The sequence below is a fragment of the Canis lupus genome, chromosome 13 (assembly GCF_003254725.2).
Source record: "Canis lupus dingo isolate Sandy chromosome 13, ASM325472v2, whole genome shotgun sequence".
Taxonomy (NCBI): Eukaryota; Metazoa; Chordata; class Mammalia; order Carnivora; family Canidae; genus Canis; species Canis lupus.
In genome coordinates this window covers 21,007,682-21,023,053 of record NC_064255.1, presented here as the reverse complement: position 1 = coordinate 21,023,053, position 15,372 = coordinate 21,007,682, and positions in this window count along the sequence as shown.

Here is a 15,372-nt window from a genome sequence, read left to right as displayed (position 1 = left end):
GTATAACATTGTTTGGAGTTTCTCAGGTAGAAATGTAGCACTGTATCAGGCAGCTAGTCAATTTTGTTATAATAAACAGCATGGAATAGAAATGAATGATAGAAATGTTGTAAATCCATAATTGTTGAATCTGGATCATGCACTTGTTTCTTTTTCTATGTGATAGTCTTCTATCATTATCCTTTCTTGAAGCCCTCAGAGAAATGACATCCTTGCATCCTTGTCTTTTCTATCTAGAGACTATGTAAAGTAATAGGCATGTGTGATGAAGCTTGGCTCCGTGTACCCCATCATATGGTGCTTCCATAAAATGGAAGCAATTATTACCTCTGCCATTGGAGTCAAGATCAGGAGATTATGGAGGAGTGGAGTAAGAAGAAACAACATCATACATTTTTATAAACACTCCTGGGTCCAAAAATCAGTCCATGCTCTACTTGTTGACTAATTGCTCATTGCAAAATGTTTTGTTTTCTTTGTTTTACTCTGCTAATAGAGGTATAAAATCTTACCTCTTTCTGTCTTAGTGGTGCCTTATAAAAACATTTAGAAGATAATGGACCTTTATCTGATTAACATGAGGGATGCTTCATCAATAAACAAGGACTGAAGTTTTGAGGTGGGCTTCTTCCCTTACCCAGTGAAAACTCCTTATTCTGGGTAAGTGGTGGAAATTAAATTGCCAGCAAAACTTGGAGGAAAGAACTCAATCATAATTTCTGTGAATTTGGGCCTATAGAGCAGTAGACACCTGTAGGGAAAAGGCTGAAGAAGCAAAAGTTGTAATGTAACCCATTGGATGGATGTTTTAAAAATCATTCACTTCCTTATTTTTAATTATTTGACTGCTTTGCATTGTTCACCACCATAATGAATGCTTTCATGCATATGTTTAAATACATATTTCAGACCACAGCTTTAAGTACTCCTTTGGAATAGATTCCTAAGCATGGATTTATAGTGCCGAAGTATATAAACATTTTTATGTTGAAATAGTAAAATTGATAAAGACCATAAATAGCATACACATACACAATTATATATGCATATATATTTGATACAGTATCATATATGTTATGTATTATATATATATATAGTATTGGTTTTATTTGCATTTTATTGATAGATGATGATTGGATATCCATACCATCTTATGAATTTTGTGTGTTTGTGCATGTGTGTGCATGTGATCTATTTATATTCTTTACCAGTTTTACTTTTTTGGCGTTAAAATGTTCTCAATACTTTCTCAATATTCTCAAGCACTTTGCCAGTGTGGATCAAGAGCTCAAAATGTTATTTTTCATTCCAATTTGTAAGCTTTATTAAAAGGTAAAAGATATCTGCCTTTCATTGAACTTTTAATTATGTCGTAGGGAAATAAAAGATTGTTAAGTATGTGATTCCTACCCATATTTCCAAACTCCCGTCACGCTAACCTGAACTGCATGTACTTCTTGTAATGTATCACATATTTTCTCTCATTTCAAGTAGAAGAGAGAGGAAAAAGAAAAATACACTAAAATTTTTATAACAGTTATTTTTGGGTAGTGGATTTTAGATACATTAATTTTCCTCTTTATACTTTTTTCTCCTTTTCACAATGTTAATTTAATAATCAATAAAAGTCAAACTGACAAAAAAGTACTAAGGGTTCATAGAGGTGAAACTGGTGACTGGGCCTAGTCCAGCTGGGGAAGAAAGGCACAACAGGCTCCTCTGTATTGATGGGCTTCCAGGGGGTTGAGAAATGGTAGAAAAGATTGTGTATTTCTCTGCACCATTTGTTGAAGTCCTTGTAAGGGCCTCTTTCAGGAAAAAATCACATGTTGCAAAGGACCTACCTAGAATCCCAAGAATAACAGTCCAGCTGACTGCACATGAAGCCAACCGCACCTCATGGCTGAGAGGTGGAAGCCAAACATTATAAAGATGCTAGATGCTTACTGAAGCAGTTGCAAATCTAAAATGATAACATTTTAGTGGCTTTGGACAGTATAACAATTCTGACTAGAAGAGTCTATTTTGTGGTCAATATCCTTCCCTTTTAGGTTGGCTTTATCTTTATCCATTAAGAAAAACATAACAGAGCTCTGCTTTCTCCATGACACTCAAGTTTTTATAGGCAGTGATCTGGAAAAGCAGAGTCTGGGTTGGGTCCCAATAGCTCCCATGTGCTACTGCCTGATATTTACCAAGAAGTCCCTTGGGGTAGAGTAAATGGCGTGTTGTACCTCAGTCACTAATGTCTGAAACAGAGGACTGGTGAGCAAGCCTATAAAAAACTGAGTCACTGGGATGGGGTTCAATAAAGCAGGGCTAGGATTTCTGCTCTGGAAAAAGGAGAAAATAATCTTTCACTGTATTTAAAAGTAAAGATTTAATTTGACCATGCAGAGAACATTTTCTTTTTTTTTTTTTTTTCACTATTTTGATGAGAGTGATAATACTGTGTGTGTTTAACTTGGATGCTGCAGTGGGCATCATGCAGAGCTTCTCAGCCTGAGCACTGTCTAGATATTATCTGATAACAAGGAGAGATTTAGAGACTTAGAGATAGGTCATGTCTGATTAAAATGTGTAATAAATTATGAGAGAGAAAAATTAATAAGGAAAAAAAGTGACCAAGAGATATGCTAAATGGAGCATAGTCTCCTAGCATTTTATTCAATTAGTTCCCTTAGAAACTCATGGCTGACTCAGGACACAAAAATTTAAATAGGGTAAGGAGGACTTGAAAAGAACTCAAAGAAAAATGACAAAATTATTAAAAATATGTCAAGCACCAAAAAAAAAAAAAGGGCTAAAGACTCTATTTCAGATTTCAGATTGCCTGCTAGTTGCTGTGCCTCTCTGGGTGTCCACTTTCTCACCTGTGAAGGAAAGAGTTAAGATGAATGATAAGATTTCCTTGTGTGTGGAAATCCACCTCATTCCAGAGAAAGACCTTTCCCTTCTCTTTTTTCAACTGTCAAAACTTTCATCTATCCTTTTTAGCTCAACACTAAGAATTTCCATTAAATATTGATTCTTTTTTGATTCTCTCTCTCCTCTCCCCTCCTTCCTCTCACATTTTATGTCTCTCAGATTTTCAATCTCTACTAGCTTTCTTCCTAGGGAATAAACATGCTCTCAATCTAAAAATATAATAATTAAGGAAAAGAAACTCCATTGAAACTTATGTCTCTCTCCTCCTATTATATTATCTTTTTTTTTTTTTTTGACTTTCAAGCTAGACACCATGAAAGTTTGACTTGCATTAGCTATGTTAACTCACTTATCACAGGATAGCCATGATCTGGGAAGGCAGAATGGAGCACTTTCGAGGCAAAATTATTTCTAGCTCAATTTGGTATAAGGAGAGAACTAAGTTAATCAGAAGAGGCAGCCCGGGTGGCCCAGCAGTTTAGCGCTGCCTTCAGCCCAGGGTGTGGTTCCGAAGACCTGGGATTGAGTCCCATGTTGGGCTCCCTGCATGGAGCCTGCTTCTCCCTCTCCCTGTGTCTCTGCCTCTCTCTCTGTCTCTGTGTGTGTCTCTCATGCATAAATAAATTAAATCTTTAAAAAAAAAAAAGAAAATTTCTCCAAATCTTCTCTCCAATATAAAATTTGGATATTATAGTAGTATTAGCCAAATATTATTATGTAATAGTATTAGTATTATTACTATTAGTATAGTAGTATTATCCAAATATTATTATGTAAGTCTGTGTCAGAGTATAGTGTGTATCATATATGTATGCATTATATACATAATTTATTGTTAGATATCAAATACATTATAATTATGCATATATGTATTACATATACATATATGTATGATGTTATATGATATATGTATTATGTGTATATATGTGTATATATATGATATATGTATTACATACTTATATGATATGTGTATTATATAAGTCTGCCAGAATGCAGTACAAACTAGCAAGATAAATCTGTCACAGTTCTCTAAGCTACAAATCAAATGCCACCACATCTTTGTATATTTAACTCAGTTTTTTCACTTAAACTTCATTCAGTCTGCAGCTCTCCTTATATATGCTTGGTCTATGTAATAATCATCTTATCTTCATTCTTCAAAAAAAATAGCTTTTTGTTTTTATGGTTCCATGCCCTACTTGATATTGACCAAGATACCTAATAATCACTTAATTGGCTAAACTAGTAGGTCCCTTTCAGTTCTCATTTTGTTTGGTTTCCCCATAGCATCCAGAATTTCTCAAAATTTCTTTTCTTTCAATTTACATGACCACAATTTTTTCCTACTTTGAATCTTCTTACTCTTGCCTTAGTTTGCTCTTTAGAGAATTTAGTTCTTTTATTTAATGTGTTCTTGATAATCTTCTCTTTTCACTCAATAGATGAGCTCATTAGCTCTACAGTTTTACTTCCAGTTATAAACATATACAAACACACGTACATATCTGTATATACTTATGTATATACATATATATTATATACAAGGCATATTTCCATACATATGACATATTACACATTCCTAAAGTGTTGTGTATAACTTCTTGGTCTTCTTAAATAACTGTCCATGAGCTTCCTGTTAGCTGGCAGCTTCAATTTTTCAGACAAGGTCCAAACCCTAAGGAGTCATGGAGCAACACAGATAGAATTAATTTGGAACTCTGGATGACTAAGCAGTGTTGCTTGACCACCATGGGTCCATCGCAATTTTGGACAGTTAACATGAGTGATAAATAGAACCTCCATCTTTCCTGAGGAATTATTTAATATCTTTTTGTTGATAGCATCATATGCACATTGTATACTCTGCTCTCACTAGTTTAATGTCTCCCTGTAGAATATCACTAGACTACTAACTAAATTAGTACAACTCTAAAACAGTGAAATGGCTGGTTTTGGTAATGTAGGAGTGTGTGTGTGGAATTAAAGGTTTTTGGAATGGGATAAACCAAGACCCATCTAGACATACCTGGTAGTCACTGAAAAAACCACAACTACAGTTTGCTTGAGAGAAAGATCAACCCTGCTCAATTCACTGGATTTATCTGTTGAGAGCCTTTGGAATATCTTGGGATCTGCTGCAGAAGGAAAGAGTCTTTTTCAATTAGACATAATACATCCTGTTAACTTAGAGGGTTCACAGACCACTGACTTGCACTCCTAATCTTCTTCCCCTCTATTGGCATAACATAAGAAACCTTTTTGCAATTTCCAATATTGGAAGGATCTACTGGCTAGGATCTGCCTTTTCCTTATCAAGAGTAGGTGAGAAGCAAGAATAAAAATAAGTAATACAAGTAAGTGTGTGATATACACACTTACCTAAAAATCTATCTCTTCAAAGAGTATGATCACGTTTAGTACTCAGAGCTAACGTGCTAATAGTCTGAGACTATTCTTGTGGCCAGACTACTAACCAATACACCAAAGTATATCCGAGAACTTTGTAATCAACATAGCCAAGTTGGAATTCCTTTCCTTGTGATATCAAACCATATTATAAGCCATCTTTGACCTCCTGAATTTCTTATCAGTCGGCATATGGCAGCATGAAAGCTATTGCATTAGCTCATCCCCGATGACTATTGCAATAGTGCATTAGGATCTGCCTAAAATCTTGCCTCAGCCCACTCCAGTCATCTACCATTGTTCCAAAAAGATTTCTTTTCCATCATTAAAGTGGTCTATTAGTTATCTCCCCCCCCCAACCCCTTGCACATTTACTTATGATTCTTCCTAATTGGGTTACTGCCTTCCCTGTAGTCTGTGGTCTCACAGCATCATCCCTCGCACTCAGCCTTTCATCATACCGACTGTGTCTTATGTACTTCCTTTAACCTTGATGCACTTTCCTCTTGAGTTCACTTTTCCAACTTCATTGCAAAAATCATGTCAAAAGCTGCCTCTTTTTTAACACCATCCCACCCCTTTTAATTCTCATGTCACCAGCAAGAGTGGAATTAACCAATACCATTCTTTTTGTTCTTTCTGTATTCTATATACATATAACCTACAATATTGAATTTGCGCAGTCTTAACAAAATGCATCTCATCACCCAAAATAATACTTGGCACATGATAGTTAGCAAATATTTGCTGAATGCGTAAGTGAGTTAATGAGGAAAGCGATGAAATTACTACTTTAGCAAATATGTCCTTAGAGGGATACTGATTTGAGTTGTAAAATTTTAAAGTCATGGCCTTTTATTTTATGATTAAAATGAATATTCTGACACTGATTTATTGAGATGTACATTGCCCATAGGATTATTTAGCCAAACAACTAGTTCACTTAATTCACCGAGTTTATCCAAACTTATATTTTAATCTACTTTTAAAGTCTACAGCAATTCAGCTGGGGTAAATTGGCAAGGCTAAAGTAAAAGTTCTGGAGCTTTGATTTGGGGATATAGGCATCTTTATACCCCCTCCTGCTGCTAGCCTCCCTTCCTTTTGCCCTGCTCTGCCCCAAAGCTTCTCTGGGGTTGGTGGGGTGGTGTTTTGCATTGAATCTCCTGCCTGTCTTTCTGCCAGCAGAGGGGCCTCTTGCTCTGCACCAGTTTTTAAGATTCAGTATCAGGGAGCTGGCAAAGATCAGTGAATGTTTCCTGATTAGCTGTCATGATATTAAAATAAAAACTAAGGCTTAATGACTCTTTGGGAAAATCTTCAAATGCAGTTAAAAACAACTAGATTAATATTAAGCATTACAAACTGTCTAAATAAAGTGAACAAGTTTTTATTTGTACATAAATATGAAAATATGGAAAATTTTCAATCAAAAAAATTTGTAAAGAATCCCTAAAAAGAACTGAAGTGTTAGAAAAATTGGAAACAACTTTGAAAAGATTGAAGGAATCCATAAAGAATGGAATCACATATCAAATGAGGTTTAAGTTATCATTACAAAAAATGGAATTTAAGAGAAAAACTAAGTCATCCAATAATCTTCAGGTTTGAAAAGTTGAATCAAACATCCCTTTAAAAATGTTTCTTACAAGTTGATACTGACTGAATAGATTCAAGAACACTCTTTTCAGAATAAGATTTTATATCTATGAGGATGTTAATCATCATCAAAGAAGATTTTGGTAGATTGATTAATTTGTCAAGTTAAATTTTCAAAAAAAATGATGCTTTGATGAATTAATTTGTGGAGGGTTGACCTTTTCCCAGTATGAGACAACTAGAGCCCACCTGCGACAGGATGAGCATACTGATGGCCAAGCTGGTGAATAATGTCTCCCTTACAAATCTTCCTCTTTTTCTACTACAATGCATTTTCTGTGTTGCTCCTCATAGCCACAAAATATAAAAAAAGATAACTTTTATTTATTTATTTAGATTTTATTTATTTGAGAGAGAGAGAGATATCACAAGCAGGGGGAAGGAGTAGAGGGAGAAGCAGACTCCGTGCTCTGCAGGGAGCCCAACACAGGGGCTGGATCCCAGGATCCCAAGATCAGGTCCTAAGCTGAAGGCAGACTCTTAACCAACTAAGCCACCTACATGCCCCAAAAGAAAATAATTTTCAGGTAAAAGGAATAATTTCTAAGTCATTGACACAGAAGAGACCTAAAATAAGGTGAAGTTGAGCAAAACAACAAAACAAACAACTCACAGATCATCTGTCAAATTTACTTTATAGACTAAAAATAAATTGATAAATTTTAATTCGTATTTCAAAAGGGTGACTTTCCCAAGGCTAGGCAAACACTAAATTTCTATTATTAATTTTCTCTCACTTCATCTCTTTCATTTTCTGCCTCTACTTTATCTAGGATATCAGTGTTTTCTTAGACTTGATTTGAGTGGTAGACCTTCAGTACTTAGCCTAAAGTCCATAGCGATTCTACTAATGACAAATTGGTTCTGGGTTCTTCATTTACTCTATTCCAATGAAGTTTTGGATCTTACCACACAAAACTGCTCCTCTCCCATCCTATTCTGTATTCACATTAAGTTTTCCTCACCTTGATATCAGGCCTAGGTATGCAGCAATGATACTTACATTCATTTGATCATTATGTACCAACTATTTGGTGAGGGCATGAAGTGTCCTACCAGGCAATGAGTCATATAGACTTCCCAAAAGAATCAGCAGGCAAAGGGCATCCTGAAGCCACATGAAAGCCTTGGTTTTCAAACCACAGGAATTTTCACCATATCTTAGAGCTGAATGATCTCTCTAGTTTCCAGTATTGGGCAACTATTCTTTGTGGAATCTCTAAAGGGCAGACTGATCTCTGAATCATGGCTGACAAAGGTTGATGCTTAAAATTAATTTTCAGCATAAGAAAAATTAGTCCAGGAAACACTCCAATCAAAGGGAGCTGAGTTCTGATAGCAAGTAATTCTGTGTGTTTTCGAATGTTGTTGAAATAATGATGGAGAAATGGAAATCCATGAAAAGTGCTGTATGCTGATTCTGCCCTGACTTCTTCCTTACCTAGATATTTAAAGAAACCAAAGCTTTGTCTAGTTTTTAGTATCAGTTTCTGCAGTACTTCCTGCCACTTACAGACACTGATAAAGTGCATGGGAACTTGATTTGTTCTGTGTCTCTCGTGATATTGGTGTGCTAAAGGAAGTAGCACATATGCCAGCAGTGTAGGCCAGGTACAAGAGCCCAAATTAGCTGTGGAGTTGACTAGCTGAAGGATTCTGAACTTCTTTGGATAGAGGAGTTAGTATAACATCTTCCTTTACATTTTCTGAAATTTAAACTGAGAAAATAGAAGTGACTGTTTCAAAGAGGAAAGGAAATGTTTTGTTTTTGCCTCACTATTGTGTATTAAACACTGAGCTGATCCCTTTTGACATTTGTCTAATATTAACATCATACTAGAAAGATAGGGTTTTCTTCATTTAAAAGAAAAAATAGAAAATTAGGAAGTTTAAATGACTTGTCAGAGGTCACATGGCTTACAAGAGGCAGAGCTGGGATTCAGATTTGGAATTTCCATCTATCCGAGCTTTCATATCACACAAAAGGCTAAACAAAATGAACATGCCTTTTTATCAGTCTATCATGTGCTTTAGAGAATTTGCTAACCTTTTATTCAAAGGGTATCACTTTTAACAGTTAATAAAACTATAACATTTTCCATAATTCTTTATTTCAAATATTTATATTAATGAAGTCAATGTTGTAAGATGATGGTTTTTAGTACATGCAAAATAGGGTTATACTAATAAAATGCCACTTTTACCTTGATTTTGGGCTTTTGTATATTATATTTAAAGGCTACTACCATAGGCTGAAAAAAAGAAGAAAAAAATGAAGGAAGGGGAGAAAAGGAAAGAAGAAAGAAAAAGTAATAAAGTCTTCCAAACTTTTTAGAATTTCTAGACAGACTTTGCTACTGTGTGACTGTATAATTAAGAATTAGGATTTGATTTCCTGATTCTCTGTCCTCTGATCATTCCTTTGTGATATATTGCTTCCTTCAATTATCAAATTCCACAATTCTGAATTGATAATCTTTTAAAAATTTGTTCTTTCTGTAATTTAATATGGTTGACAATTTTTTCTTTAAAATTAATGTATTAAAAATTATGAAATATAGCAGTTATTACTGTGCCATTGTTGTCATATCAAAAAAATGGGGGCACCTGGCGGGATGAGCACTGGATGTTATTCTGTATGTTGGCAAATTGAACACCAATAAAAAATAAATTTATTATTTAAAAAATGTAAAGGTTAAAAAACGTTAGCAACAATATCAAGAGAAAACTAGGTTTTCAACAGGTGGAGAAAATCAAGTTCTATTTCTAAGGGGCAATTTTATATTTTGATAATGTAAGATTCAAATTGCAGAAACAAAGGACAACAATTTGAGGCTATTCAGGCATAAAATAGTAGTGGAAGACTTTGAGAAGATGTAAAATCCTTAAAATTAGAGTTATTCTCTTGGAATCTGAGAATCCAAGGAGTTTGTAGAAGGGTTTCAGGAAATTTGTCAGTGAAGTAGTTGTATCAAATGGGTATGTGTGTGTACATGTGTGTATGCATATGAGCGGTATGTGTGGTGTATGATGTGTGGTGTGTGTATGTGTGGTATGTGTGTAAAGTGTGTATGTGTGTGTAGTGTGTGTGTGATATATGTATGTGTATATATGTGTGTGATGTGTGTATGGAGTGTGTGTGTTCGTGTGTATCTACACACATCCACACCCAGACACGTGTGATTATTCAGAAAAGGGGGAGTCCATAGTTTTCTTCAGACTTTCAAAGCAATTCATGTTGACTTTTTTTTATGCACTTCAGATGCAGTACAAATGGCACTTAGGTCTATTCCTTATTGTAGATTCTGTGATTCTCAGATGACCACTTTCTATCAGAGAAAAACATGAACATTGATATTACTGAGGGTGAAGTGTATGTTATTGAAGAGCATAAGGGTTAGATATGCGTGCTAGAAACTTACAAAGAACATGAAAGCGGTGGATTAGATGGAAAAAACATATATCCTGAATATATTCTGAGTTAAACAGGTCTAAAATTCTTGAGGATGGAGTCTGACTAGGCTTAATCTCGTATTTGCCTGAAAGCAGCTCATTTAGCTCATAATTATATATCATCTTTTGCTCATCATTCATTCTTTCAAATATAAATCTGATCCTCATTTCAATGGATCTTATTAAATTCATGAATATATTCTTCAGACCCTAAAATTATCAGTATAATACATCTTTGCAAATCCCTTCTTTAAATATGTAAGTGATAAAAAAGAATTCTTCCTCTAAAATAGAAGCACTTTCACTCTACAAGTCTGACAGAAGGCTTATCTTCCTATTCTAAATGATTATACTGAAAGCAGATTTTTCAGTAGACATCTCTTCCTAGGCTTCTAGATTCTCAGGCTGAAATAAAATCCCGAGACCCCATTCTTCCCCACTGTTATTGTTAATACTCAATTTCCCAAAGTATATACAGAGAAAGATTTTATTTTAGGAAAGGAATATCATTATATCCCAATTTTAGATTTTTTCCCTTAGTGGATGCCCGAGCAAAGACCTTCTATTTCCAATATAAGAAATATAGCTATAGGTATGTTTTCAACTGATTTTCTTAATTTATTCGGTGGGATTAAGAATTCTTAGAATATCTCTAATTTTTTCCATTCCACCAATTAGATTTGTTTCTTCTTCTTTTTTTTTTTTAATCTTTTTTTTTTTCATTTATTTATGATAGTCACACACAGAGAGAGAGAGAGAGGCAGAGACACAGGCAAAGGGAGAAGCAGGCTCCATGCACCGGGAGCCCGACGTGGGATTCGATCCCGGGTGTCCAGGATCGCGCCCTGGGCCAAAGGCAGGCGCTAAACCGCTGCGCCACCCAGGGATCCCAGATTTGTTTCTTCTATCAATAAGAGATTGTATGTTATTTCTGGTGAAGGTTAAAAATAACAAACCCATATTTATTTGAATTTGAACAGTTGAGTATGCATTGTAAAAGCCATGGAATATGTATCAATAGTGGTGACATTTCAGTCACAGTGACAAAATGGGAAAGTACAAAGGGAATTTTAGGCAAGGGTTCCATTTTAGAGGTGTCCTTCATATCAAATCACAAAATCCATTACCTACATTATCTAAAGGTCAATTAGCCACTCCTGAAAAAAAATAAAATTGTAAAGAATCTCTAATGATTCCTATCTCTAAACTTTCCTAATATATATTTTTTTGTCCCTTGAATGATAAACCAGATAAAGATTAAAATTCTCATACTATTGGAAAAAGAATCAGAACAGACATTAAAGTAGGTAAGTAACAATGTCTCCCGTCAAATAGGGGCCAAAACTGGATGTCAGATACTGAAGAATGAATGAGAAGTGGGGGAGTGGAGAGAGTCCATATTGAGCAACCAATAGACTAAATATCCCATGAGGTTAGAGACTATCTCTCACACTGGTTCTGACTATTTGTATTACCCTCCTTTCTATAGATTCCTCTCAGTGCTTTGCTCAAAAATGTTCAAAATATATTGTCTTTGCATTTTTTTTCTTAGAGTAGCAATTTACTTAATGATGGATGAATGTATACCCATCAGTGATTTCAAAGTATAGATATTTTTCTGATGACTTTTCTGTTGACTCTGCATAAACTCCAGTGGGAAAGTATGTTTCAAATGTATTGTCAGTCTTTGTCTATTTTTTCCAGAGGGACATTCAATACTTGGAGTTCATGCTGTGTATGGCTATATTGGGGTCCATGGAAGGCTGTACTGTGCCAAACTTCCTAGGGCAGGTGCTATTAATTATGTTATATAAACGTCAAATTGTATGCGGTCATTTTGTAATGAAGAATAAATAGTAGGAACTTAACTAAAACCATAAATTATTCAATACATTTTATTTCTGAATCTTATCAGAGATTTTATTTTCTCAGCAATCTTTGGCTTCCAACTAAAAGGATCAGGGCAAATGCACAATTTTGGCAAAAAGCAAAATTGCCATTAGCATCATAGCAAGTCATATTGGACACAGATATTGGTAAGCAGATCCAAGTTGTCCCTTGATGACATTTTCATAATCACTAAGTGTGTATTCTAGCCATAAAATTAAACAGTTACTTCCCTAACATCTAGAAGAAATGAATGTTCTAAATTGAAAACATTTAAATACATCTTTCTAATACTTGCTTGAATAATTTTTTTCACAGGCTGTATATATTTTTTTAAGTTTATTTATTTTTTATTTATTTTTTTGACAGAGTGAGCAAAAGAGAGAGAGTACAAGCAGGGGCAGAGGAAGAGGGAGAAGCAGACTCCCTGCTGAGCTGGGAGCCTGATGCAGTGTTCAATCCCAGGACCCTGGGATCGTGACCTGAGCTAAAGTCAGATGCTTAATTGACTGAGCCACCCAGGTGCCACACATAGGCTGTATATATATCTTTTGAAGATTTATTTATTTATTTATTTATTTTTTGAATTTTTTTTAATTTATTTATTTATGATAGTCACAAAGAGAGAGAGAGGCAGAGACACAGGCAGAGGGAGAAGCAGGCTCCATGCACCGGGAGCCCGATGTGGGATTCGATCCCGGGTCTCCAGGATCGCGCCCTGGGCCAAAGGCAGGCGCTAAACCGCTGCGCCACCCAGGGATCCCGATTTATTTATTTATTTGAGAGAGAGTGTGTGTGTGTCAGGGGAGGGACAGAAGGAGAGAGAGAATCTCAAGCAGAATCTCTACTGAGTGCAGAGCTTGATGCCATGGAATTCAGTTTCACCACCCTGAGATTATGATCTGAGCTGAAATCAAGAGTTGGACCCAACCTACTGGGCCATCCAATTGGCTCCCCCCACCTCTACATGTTATTTGTTTGAGTCTGAAAATTCCTGAGTAAAAAACAGCCATGTAGCCCAAATACTGAATGGGTCAGGAAGTGATAATGCGTTAATATTTGGAATTATAAAAGACATAATCCTGCTCTAGTGGACTCTACAGTAAAGAAAGACATATAAATAAACATATGATAAATGTATAAGATGATGAGATCCATAAGCATAAATTCAGTGGTATCTTAGATGAAGGGTAAAAGAGACAAATCATAACATCCTTGAGATTAGATATGGAAAGGAAATGGGGGTAGAGAAGGCTTGGAAGATTATAGCATAACTGGGTAGGGATTATGATAACATGTTAAGAAATTGTGGCACTACCCTACAATCTAAGGATTCTTTTATTTGGACTGTAGAGTGGTTTAGAGGTAGGGGCTGAACACAGAGTTCATAGATTCACCAAGCATTATCCATGAACTATATTGTATATACATGTCTATTTTACTATTTCTCAAATGTATATAAGTGCTTCCAAGATTAATGCAAATTCATTACAGGATTTCATTTTTATTTTCTCAATACTCATTTTCTTGATGAATAGAAATGACCATAATCAGTGTAATATAGAGGGGGTCTGGAAATTATTTGACGTAAGAAAAGGGTTGATATTTGTTGATATTTGTGCTAGTCATTGCACTAAGCTAGCACTTGTCATTTATCAACCTAAAATTTAAAAGTTTGCAAAAAACAATTCTAGGTAATGGTAACCTATCAAATTGTATGAAGAAACAGAATGAAGTAATGAGATGTGCACTTTAGAAAGATGGTTCATGAAAAACTTAGCAGTAGGGAATGTATAAGGATAACATCTAAACCCAAACAGAAGAATCTTAACCCATGAGATCAACAGCAGAATAGGATAAGGAAGGGCTGTCATGAGAATGTTATAGTGACTTGGTAAGTTGTTAGTTATGGTAAATACGTAAGAGGAAGCCATGGGTAGATGTAAACAAGTTTCAGTTTACATACTACAAGATGACAGTGACATGAAAGGGAGGTAGAAGTGGCTGAGAATTAGTGGTGTAAGACTAACCCTTGTGTCACGGGGAATACAAAATTGGCGCATCTGTGTGCAGGCTAAAGTCTCTTCCTACAGAGTTTATACTCTTTCAGCCTCTTCAGTTAATTAGCACCACTGAGTCTCAGAAAGAGATTAGAATTTACAGGGCTTCAGTTTTATTTTTAATGTTAATTTCTTGGCTTCATGAAGCAAATGGTGTAAGATCACACCTCCTTTATTTTCAAATTTAATTTATTTAAATGCGATTAATTCACATATAGTATATCATTAGTTTCAGAGGTAGAGTTCAGTTACTCATCAGTTACATATAATACCCAGTGCTCATTATATCATATTTCCTCCTTAATGTCCATCACCTAATTACCCTATCCCCCACCCACCTCACCTCCAGCAACCTTCAGTTGGCTTCCTATGGTTAACACACCTTTAAAGGAGAGGCTTCAAGAGTTTGGAGACCCATCCTGTTCAATCTTCTCTTCTTTATCTTAAGACTTCTCCTAACCCATCTCTCCTTTGAACTCATTTGATATCTAAAACACTACCTTAAAAGAAGTGGCTGATTATGTCTGGATATTGAGTTGTGCATTACTAAAGTTGATTATTGGAATGTGTTTGGTCTGAGGATAGGAATACTGAAGGCATCTTTCCCCCACTATACTATAAAGTCAATTTGCTTTTTCACTTTTAATTATTTTGGGGGATCCCTGGGTGGTGCAGCGTTTTAGCGCCTGCCTTTGGCCCAGGGCGCGATCCTGGAGACTCAGGATCGAATCCCACGTCGGGCTCCCGGTGCATGGAGCCTGCTTCTCCCTCTGCCTATGTCTCTGCCTCTCTCTCTCTCTCTCTCTCTCTCTCTCTCTCTCTCTCTCTCCTCTCTGTGTGTGTGACTATCATAAATAAAAAAAAATTAATTATTTTGGGACCTAAAATAAAATGCTCAGAAATCAAGCTCAGAAATCTTGTACATAAAAAATATAAATTATCTGTAATTACTCGCATTAAGAGATACTTTGTTATGTTT